The 9,151-nt window shown below is 56.0% G+C and overlaps 1 protein-coding gene across 3 annotated transcripts in view; it reads left to right on the top strand.

Moving 5' to 3' along the window:
* Positions 1-2,432: 2,432 nt before the first annotated feature.
* Positions 2,433-9,151, top strand: part of CLIP2 (CAP-Gly domain containing linker protein 2) — a 71,010-nt gene continuing 64,291 nt past the window's right edge. For all 3 annotated transcript variants that reach the window (XM_081132233.1, XM_081132232.1, XM_081132231.1), the window contains exon 1: positions 2,433-2,734. The gene's annotated coding sequence lies outside the window, so the exon portion shown is untranslated. The remainder of the gene's footprint in view (positions 2,735-9,151) is intronic.

Raw genomic sequence — 9,151 nt, 5'->3', positions numbered from 1 at the left:
CTGTGTGACCTGAAATCCTTGCCTCTCTTAACCCACTTGTGCAAGGAGGGGTCAGGACAAAATGATGGTTTCCTTTCTAATAAGGAAACTTCTCAGTCCACCCCTGATGTGTTGATGTCCTGGGAACTTCGGCCACTTTCTTGGTTCCAGAAGGCTCGGGTGTCAAAGAAGGGAGGGGTGTCTCCGGGGCTCATGTGCCACCTGGTCTGGGTCAGAAACCCACCCATTTGGACAAATCACACTCTCAGCTCCATCCCACTTGCCCTGTTTTTTTCTGAGCACTCCCTCTCGCCCTGGAACCTGGGTGTACAGACCAGGCGGGGTTTCGAGGGGTCTGTGAACTGCCTGGACCCGTCTATAAAACTGTGTGTGTGTGTGTGTGTGTGTGTGTGTGTGTGTGTGTGTGTGTGCATGCAAGCATATCACATGTTTCTGGGAAGTCTCCATGGATTTCAGTCTTAAAGGAGTGCCCCTAAATCTGACCTGGACTGGCCTCTCCTTTGGTTTGCTCTGCTGCTCCCTCACCCTTACAGTGTCCCAGCCCCCCAGCTTTAGCTTGGACCCCCAGAGCCTTCCAGCTGGTTTCTCAGGATCTCAGCCTGTCCCCATGAGCTGCCAGGAGAACATTCAGAATGGCTTCTGGTCGGGCCTCACCTGCTTTCCATCATCAGGATCTGCATGGCCCTGGCAGCCATCCTGGGCTCCCTTCCCACCACTAATTCCCAGAGAGGGAGGGGTGGACAGAACCTCAGGAGGAGGGCAACCAGAAAAGCCCTGCTCCTCAGTCTCTGTGCTTGTCCTCTCCATGGGAGAGAAGCTCACAGGAGAAAATCCAAACTCCTAATATGCAAAGTCCTTCTGTGACCTTGCTCTTTGAAAAAAATTCACACTTCTTAACTAACTACTCATTAGGCACTCTTTGTTCTAAGCCCTTCACATAAATTAATGTGAAGGGCTTGACTACAACCCTAGGAGGCAATCTAACACTAGCTCCATTTATAGATGGGGAAACAGAGGCCCAGGGAGTATTGCCCATCAGCTGGAGGTGATGGAGCTGGATTCTTACCCCTGCCTGATGCCTTGGGTCTCATCTCTTAATATTGGGACCACTCAGCCACATGGAACAATTTGCTCCCTTGTTCCTGAACACAGCCCTTTCCACCTCGAATTCCCTCCCTTCCCATCCAGTTGACACCTCCTCCAGAAGTCTCTTCTCCTCTGGGCTCACTCTGCACCCTCCTCCCCAGTTGGTCTCCAGCTGGGGCCCTCCTCCAGCCTCCATCTTATACCATTCATTACATATTGGTCGAACTGAAGTGAAACACTATCTCCAATTTATAGGTGGGGAAACTGAGTTCCAGAGGTTAACTCATTTCTCAAAGATTACAAATACCATGGCAGTGGAAGGATGGTTGGTGGCAACTTAGCAAATCCATCCATTCAACAAGTGTCATTCAATATCTACCCTTGGCCAGGCACTGTAGTGGGTACCTTAGGGGATATAAACGGGACTGTGCCTGGTGCCTGCCCTCCAGAGCGAGTGAGTCTCACTGTACAGACCACAATCTCCCCCAACACACCCATGTTCCCATGCTCAAGGGAAATGAAGGTGAATTTGAGCTAGGCTTTGAAGGGGAGGGATGATTTGTCTAAGGGGGGACACACACTACTGATAGAAGAACCAGCAAGGCAAAGGCTCAGGGGTTATTAAGACATAGAGGCCAACCACAGCCAGGCACCTATGGGTGTTGGGATTCATGTAATTCTTATCTCTGGCTACCACTTAGCCTCTGCTCCCCCACTCAGGGTGGTGGATGGCGCAGCTGTCAACTTCTCTGATATCATAGGAGAGAGATCCTGGCGGTGGGGTGGGGCGGAGGGCTCAGGGTTCATCTGTGTCTTGGGTACCACTTTTTGCAAATACATGTTGGCAGCAAATCCCCAAGAACCTCATGTCATTTATCACCACCCACTTTGGCCTCAGGACAGCTCCGTAAGACCTGGAGTTTGAACCTCGGTCACATCATCCCCTCCTCATTTCTTCCTGTCCTGTCCAACGTCACCACTTCTGGGAAGCCTTCCTGGGACTTCCCAGTTCCTCCCCCAGCTTCCCAAGCTTCCATCTCTCCCAAAGGTCTGGGCCATCCTTGTGAGCAGAGCAAGGCTGAAGAGTGTTCTTTTGCCAAACATGATTGAAGCACCAATAGGTGCCCCGCGCTTAAGTAGGTGTTGTCGTACGTGGGACACCCTCAACTGACCACTGTGAGCAGACTAGGAGATTCCGCGGCGTTTTCTGCCCGCCCGCCCACTGACGGCTCGGCGCCTTGGCCCGAGAACCGCAAAGCTGTGAGCCCGCGCGCCCGCCCCGGCCGCGCCAGGCCCCGCCCTCCGGCGCTCTTCCCAGCGCCAGCCCCTTTTGTTCCCTCCCGGAGCCGGGCCGCTCGCTCCGCTCCGCTCGGCTCGCTGGGCTCGGCCGCGGGGCGCGTAGGCGGCGGCGGGGCTGCCCGGGTCAGCTCCTCCTGCTTTCCCGCCGCCGGCCGGCCCCACGCGCGGCGCGACGCCCGGGTCCCGAGCGCGAGCGCGGTATCCCGGCGCCTGCAGGGGCTCCGCCGGGGGTGGGGCGCCCGGGAGCGGGGAGCGGCCGCAGCATCCTCTCCCCCCGCGGCTGCCGGGCCGCAGAGGAGGAGGCCGGTGCCGGGTCGCCGCCGCTCAGCCTGAAGCTGGAGGGGCGAAGGTAGGAGCAGCGGGGGGACCCCGAAGGAGAGGGCTTGTCGGACAACAAAGGACCGAGGGATTCGGGAGGCGGCGGGGGCTCCAGCCTGGGCAGAAGCCCGTCGGCCCCGGGACGTTGCCGGGCGTGGGAGAGGCCGCAGGGTCGGGGCTGGTGGGTGGGCGTGAGCGGAGCGGGTCTTGAGATGCACCCCAACTTCCATATGCCTGCAAGCGAGGAAGGGGTGCTGTTGGTGTTGGGAGGCGCTTCCCGGCTGCGTGTCCCCGCGGTGAGGGCATCGCCTGTACCCTGTTTCCCCACCAACAGGCTGGGGTTCGGCATATCTGCTTGGGGTGCCGCCCGTCCCCTCTCCCAAGGGCAGCCGAGGCCGCCGGACGCGCCTCAGGGCGCTGGGCTCACAGGCCCGAGGGGCACAGCCTGGTGGGCGCGGCTCCCTAGCTCCCTGCTCCGGACCCGGGGTCTGGGAGGACACGGAGCGCTCGCCCGCGGCCGGAGTCGCCTGGCCAATGCCCTTTGCAAAACTTGGTTGAAGTGTATGGCGGAGGGGGTTAGGGGGACACTGGGGCGGGGCGGCTTCCCGCAGGGGTGCCCCCCCCCCAAGCTGGCGCTGGTGGCTGGTGAGGCAGCAGATTTTCTGCCCTCCCCACTGGGAGGGGCCGGGCCGGCGTGGATGCTTTGCTGGGCCTCCGGGACCCGCCCGTTTGGTCCCTTCAGGCGGGGCCTGGGTGGGGCGGGTGCTCACTGGGCACTGCCACGCTGGCCCCTGCCCCACCCGCACCCTGGGGAGGATGGGCAGAGGGGCACCTCGTGAGGAGTCACAGAGCCAGCAGCCCATCCCCCAATCTCTGAGCTCCTACCTCTCCCTTCTGGGTGAGAAATGGGAGTCCAAATGAGGGGTGCTGGCTGCCCTCACCCTTGTAAGATGCCCAGAGGAGGCTAATGGGGATGGGCTGGCCTAGAGCTGCTGGCAGAGGAAGAGGAGGGTTCAGGGAGCACCACGTGGGGCTGCCTCACCTCATGTGTGCACATACTCCTCACCAGTTGTAATGTAAACAATGAACCCTTCATTCACCCGCGGCTGTCACCTGGCCCAGCACTGCCAGGGGCTGGCAGGTACACAGGGCTGGGGCATCACTGCCCCCAGGGTGCACAGCCCATCACTGAGTGAAGTGGTGGGGAAGCTGGGAGCACAGAGGACGGACACCTGGAGGATGAGATGGAGAGGAAGCTTGATGGAGCCCATTGCAGAAGTTTGCTGCCAGAATGCCAAGGGGCTTCAGACAGGGAAATAGCATGGGCAGGGTCTGGAGTCAGAGAAGAGGACAGGAGGCCTGGTAGCTAGCTGTTGGGCTAGAGGAGCAGTGAAGGATTTAGGTGTGGGCTTTAAGGCAGGGGAGTTCTGTTGAGGGAAGGGATTGTCCTGTCTTTCCTACTTTCCCAGGTGGGGCCCCTCATACGCCTTCCTCCATGAGCTGTGAGCTAGGATGCATTTTGTCTGCAGTGCCTGGCCTACAAGTGATGGTGGGGTCCAGGCTATGTGACAGGTGGAGGGGAGTAGAGATGGAGAGGAGTTTCAGAGACACAAGAGCCTGGCAGAGGGGACCTGGAGGGAACCTAAGGCACACAGTGCACATCTGCAAGCCCCCAGGTCCACCCAGCAGGCTGGGAAGGTGGTGCTTAGAATTCCATACCCAGAGCCTGAGATTGCAAGTTGGGGATTCACCCTTGGGCACCAATCCTTTTCCAGTATCTCCTGTCCACTTTGGAGGCTAAGAGTTTGGATGCTGGACCCTGACAGCCTGGGTTCAAATCCCAGCTTTGGTACCTACTCGCTTTGTTACCTCAGACAAGTCACTATACATCTCTCTGCCTTTTCCCATCTATCAAAATTAGGATACTTATGGTTTCTACCTGTTAGGGTTATTGAGAGAATTGAATGGATGTATGTGAAATATGTTCACTTCATGGAGCAAATATCCAATGTTTGTTATTGTGGCTGTGCTGGGTGGCCCTACATTCTACAGACACACACACACACACACACACACACACACACACAGAGCTCATTCTCTCCCCATCTGTTTGTCCACTGTTAGGCACTCTCGCCTGTTATCCCCGCCCAGGCCCCGTTCTCTGCCTCACTGCAGCCTCCCCACTCAGCTGCCCCCTCCACTCTGGTGCACCTCCCTTGGCAATGGAAAGGCCACCATCCCTACAGCCCTTCCCATTCCTGTTCCCTCCACTCTGCACCACAATGTAGGAGACAGTTCCCTTCCCTCCCTGGCCCTGCCACCCTAATGATTGACCTTGCCCTTTTGATGCCATCTACCCTACCTCTGCTTCTATGCCCAGAGGAGGGGAACTACATTCTTGACCCTCCTGGTTCACTGCCATTTTGCTGTTTTAACAACAGAAACTTATTCCTCACAGTTCTGGAGGCCAGAAGTCTGAGATCAGGCTGCCAGTATGGTTGGGTGAAGGCCCTCTTCCAGGTTGCGGCCATCTCCTTGTATCTTCTTATGGTGGAAGGGGCTAGGGAACTCTGGGGGGGCCTCTTTTATAAGGGCACAATCTCATTCATGGGGGCTCCATCCTCAGGACCTGATCACCTCCCAAAGGCCCCACCTTCTAACACTATCACATTGGGCATTAGGCTTCAACATATGACTTTGGAGGGACACAAACATTTAGACCAGGAGTTCTTGGGAAGAACATCAGTCTTTGTGTAGGTTTAAAAAAACAAAACAAAACATATTGAAGGTTCACTGTATGCCAAAAACTGTTTTCAGCTCTTTAAATGCATGTGTTAGTTTGTGGCTATCTTAATAACTCCTTGTGTTTTAGAGACGGAGAAATCAAGGCATAGAGAGGTTTCCCTGTTTGCCCTCCATGCATTTGTTAGGCATCTACTGTGTACCTAGGAGACATGCTCCCCTCCTACATGCCATTTGAGCCACCTCCCATGTTCATTTCCCTAAAGCACAATGTTGGCCATGCTATCCTCAGACATCTCTACTCCTTTTGCTCAAGTACAAAGTACAAATGCTCTCTTGCCTTCCCAGCACGCGCTCTAGTGCTGGCCCTACCCAGACCTGCCTCACCTTGTAAACTGAGTAGTGGGCATGGCTTGATGAGTAGGCCTGCCCTTGAGCTGGAAGAGGGGCAGGCTCTGACCATGTCTCTCGGATAATTTTGTTGCCAGGGACGGAAACCTCTTCCACTTAGGTTAAGTGAAGGGAGAGTTAAGAGGGGGGAAAGGGAACTTGTGTAGCAAACAATTGCAGGCGGCCTGGCTCCCCCAGGACATGGGAAGCTGGCAGGCAGCCCCTCCTCTGGCTTTCCTCTCTGGACGGTGGTTTCATTTTTGCCACCTCTTCTGGTGCATCTGCCCCATCTCCCACTGTAGGCTGGCTCTCTCTGGGTTGTTGGCGTGGCTGACCTGAATGGTGGCTTCAGCTTGAAGCCACAGGACCTCCCAGGAGCAGTCCCTTTGGTCTTGGGGTGCCAGAGAAACCGATTGACCTGGCCTGGGTGAGGGTGCCCACCCTGTCCATTCAGCTGGTGGAGGGCAGGTCACATGGTCTCTGGGGTTGGGGGTGGGAGACAGCGCTGGGCAAAGCTGCTCTGCTACAGTGTCGGCTGCATTTATGACACATGGTGTGTTCTGGGGGAGGACGGGCACATGGGGGCATCTTGTTCCTTGTGAGCTCTCAGTATGATGGGAGAGGCAGACCCATGGCCATTTACTGAGATGCCACAGGATATGAAGTGTGGGTCTCCACCACTTGGCACCGTGATTCCTTGGGAGAAGCTGGAGTTCGCTGATCTCCAGGGGCAGGACAGAATGGCAGGGGCTGTGCCTCATGGTTCTCCCCAGCCTTGGCTTGGGACCTGAGGAGGCTCTCCCTTTAGCACCTGGAGACTAAGGTTCCTGTTTCCAGCATGGGACCTACCCTGTCCCACCGTTCCCTTCTCTGGGCTGTGCTGCCAGGGACAGTACACAGAAACAGTAATACAAAGCTCAAGTTTTCAGAAGAAATGCTTCAAAATGATAGTGAAATGGTTCCCTTCTGGATAGAAAGCAGAGCATGGCAGGTGGTTTTTATTAACAAGGCATAAGTGTGGGGCCTTGCCTACTTACTGGCTTCCGTCTTCACTGAGCAGCCCTTGCTCCATCCTTGGAATCTTACCTTTGACTCCAGCTGCAGCCAGAAAGACTCCCACTCCTGTTCCACTTCTCTCTTTGCCCTTTTGGTTTCTTTGCTGTGAGAGGGTGGAATTTCAGGCTCACGAGGAGTGTCTGGTTTTCCAACCTCCCTTCCCTAAGGTGGCGGTGCCGAGAGTGGCCAGGGCTGATCTGCTCCTGCTTGGACCCAGCCTGGCCCCAGCTCCTCCCTGGGGTGCCCCAGCCCCCTCCCCCAACATGTACATTAAGCGTGGGAGTGGGTGATGGCTGTGCAGAAACCAGCCTCTCGGTGTGTGGGGAGCACAGAGCACTTTTGGACCCTGCCTTTGAGAAGCTTTTACTGAATTAGGAAGACGTCAGCACCCTTCCTGAAAATGTAAACAAGATCAGCACCTTTGAGAAACATTTTAAGGCCAGAGTAGAAGAGCTGCCTCAGTGCCCAGTGGGGTCATTGCCCTGGCAATGGTTTCAAGTCATTCTGTGTTACTCAGGTAGGTAGGGCGCTAGGTGGGGGAGATGGTCTAGGGGCTCCCTGGAGGACTATGCCTGGGCTGCATCTTGAAGGAGGGGCTAGCTTGGGGCAGTTAAGGAAGACCTTACTGCTGGCGCAGGGGGAGAAAAGTGAAGTGTGGGCAGGAGAGGGAAGGGTGCCTGGCTAGGGGGCTCAGTGAGGAGCCAAGTCTGTGTCTAGTTGTGGGACCCTGTGGTGAGGGAGGGAAAGACTGCCTTGTGTCCTGATTCTGCTCAGGTCCTTTTCTAAGGTAGATTGTTCCCTTCATAAATTCATCTGTTTGTAGGTTGGGTCACTGGGCTCACACTCAGCTGCTTTCAGACCAGTGGTTGTGCTGGGCTCAGGGAACAGGGAATAGAGGAGGGAAAACATCCCAGAGGGTCATGTGTGTTCTTTGTCTGATTCGAGAAAAGACTTGAGGTGATTTGCAAAGGTAAACACAGTATAATGAGATTAAAAAAAAGGCATGGGAAAATTGGAGCAAGAGGAAACGCAGGGTAGCAAAAGTCAAATGAAGCCCAAGGGGACTTCTGCACCCTCTGTTGGAGGTAATTTGACTCTGAGCTTTCTCGCGACTGGATCTGAGGGGGAAGCGGAAGTTTGGAGTGGCTTTGTATGCTGCATATAAAACAACAGCCTAAATGAGGGATAGCACCTCCAGGGAGGAGCCGGATCGTGTGGTCCTGGGACAGACAGATGTCCACAATGCAGAGGGTGGGCGGGAGGGCAACAGCAGCCTTCTGATCCTTCTAACCCTCCTCGTGGACAGTCCTGGCCAGCAGCTGTGGCAGGGCTGATACTTGCAGCCAGCCCCCTCAAATGTCTAACGGGCTCTAGGTGTGGATGAGACCCGGTGAACCAGGAGCCAGACTGGTCCCTGCCCCGAGAATCCCCAGCTTGTGGGGGGCCGTGATACAGGACAGTGCAGAGAGGTCTGGGCACACCCGCTTGATCCTAGGAGTTGGCTAAGGGATAGAAGAGTGGTGAAGGCATTTCTGGCAGAACAGGCAATGGGGTGGGGTGCCTCAGGGAGCACTGAGAAGTTTAGGGAGGCTGGAATGCAGGGCGCTGGGAGAAGGGGGCCCAGGAAACAAGGCCAGGGCAGTTGAGGGCTGGGTCATCGGGCAGAAGTGCTGTAGTCTGTGGCTTTGGCAGAGGGCTGTGGGCTGCCCGTCTAACCTCTTGCCTGAATCTTTGCCCTTGTCCCCCTGACCCCGGTACCTGGAGGAGAGTTGGTCTTGGTTCTGAGGAAGTAAAGAGAAGTGGTTAAGAGCACAGGCTCCATGGCCAGGGGGCCTGAGTTCCAATGAGACCTCCGCTGTTGCTTCACCCTGGGCAAGTGGCTTGACCTCTCTGGGCCTCAGTTTCCCCATTAGTAAATTGGGGTTCATTATAGTATCTTCTTCACAGGGCTATTTGAAGATTAAATGGGTTAATTTTATAAAGCACTTAGACTGGTGCCTGGAGCAGAACAAATGTTACTGATCTGCAGCTGCTTAGGCTGGAGCAACTCAGTGGAGGATGGGGTCTCATCCCACCCCGAGCCCCACACTGAGTGCACCCACACACGTTCAGTGTCAAGCATAATGAAGAAGCAAAGTCCTATGACAGAGAGAGGTGTGGACATGGGTCGCCCTCCCCCACTGCGGTGGGCTGGCCCTGGGAGGTGGAGGGTGCCCAGCAGGTTCCTGCTAATGTGGTTTTTGACGTAATAATAGTTGCA

This window comes from Miniopterus schreibersii (genome assembly GCF_964146895.1).
Source record: "Miniopterus schreibersii genome assembly, chromosome: 3".
NCBI lineage: Eukaryota > Metazoa > Chordata > Mammalia > Chiroptera > Miniopteridae > Miniopterus > Miniopterus schreibersii.
Note: the sequence above shows the minus strand (reverse complement) of the source record. Positions and strands in the feature narration are given on the sequence as shown.